Genomic DNA, 1,221 nt, shown 5'->3' with positions numbered 1-1,221 from the left:
GCTTCATCCGTAGTCGGATGGTGCTCTTATGTAAGATGATGTTGTATTTGTGTGGCATTGTATACCTTATGTATGTATCCCCATCTATTATGTAATGTTGATGTAATGATATCCACCTTGCAAAAGCGTTTCAATATGCAGGTCTATTCTTGGTGGGACCTTTGAGTTCCTTTTGGATAGGGTCGCATATTGGGCGTGACAATCAGCCACGAGGCAGGTGTATAAAACGAGAGATCTCCCCTTCACCCATCTCATTATGATAACTCTGTTGTTTGCTACATCACTCCTTGTCCCAAATTGCAGAGGCTGCCTGACACTTTTATGAACATGCTGGGTGAAGATCCGCCAGATAATGTGATGCTCCGACAGGCCGGCAGCGGGGTTCGCAGGCTGTGGGATGTGGAGTTGGTGATCGAGGAGGGCCACATGTACCTATGCCGTGGCTGGGAGAAGTTCTACAGTGCCTACGACCTGCGGACCAGGTACTTTCTTCTCTTCAGGTATGACGATGATGCCACAATGCTCATCGTGAAGGTTTTCAACGCGACTATGTGTCGCATGCGCTATGCTGACGACGAAGATGCCAGTGCGTTCTGCCTCTTCGTATTCCTCTACATTTGGCTTTGTCTCACATCGATTGTTAAAGGTTATTGTTGCATTTGGACAGGCAATGGGAGCAGCAGCAGCGACACTGGCTACAGCCAAAGCAGCAGCGATTATGGCTGTAGCAGAAGCAACAGCGATTCTGGCTTTAGCGAAAGCAGCAGCGATTCTGGCAGCAGCAAAGACAACAAGAAGGATGATCAGGACTGGAGTGGGGGAGAAGAGGAGCAGAGTGGGGATGAGGAGCTGCAGGATGACGATGGGCATCAGGCTGAGGATGACCTAGCGCTGGTGGTGGCTGACCAAGGGCAAGAGATGGTGGTGGCTGACCATGGGCAATAGTTGGTGGTGGCTGACCATGGGCAAGAGATGGTGGTGGATGAGGATGACCTAGCGATGGTCGTGCCCGTCCTGCCTGAAGGTGGCCTCGCGATGGTGGTGGTGCCTGACAATGACCACGCACCGGTGGTGGCGCCGGCGATCCCACAGCTGGGCGACATGACCATGCTAATTATGGTAGAAGACTACATCCCACAGCTGCCTCCACCGCCTCGCCGCTCTTGGCGCATCAGGATGAGGAAGGAGAAGGAGAAGAACAATGAGAACTGAACTATGTCA

The sequence above is a fragment of the Triticum dicoccoides genome, chromosome 5B (genome assembly GCF_002162155.2).
Source record: "Triticum dicoccoides isolate Atlit2015 ecotype Zavitan chromosome 5B, WEW_v2.0, whole genome shotgun sequence".
In the NCBI taxonomy this organism is placed as follows: Eukaryota; Viridiplantae; Streptophyta; class Magnoliopsida; order Poales; family Poaceae; genus Triticum; species Triticum dicoccoides.
Note: the sequence above shows the minus strand (reverse complement) of the source record.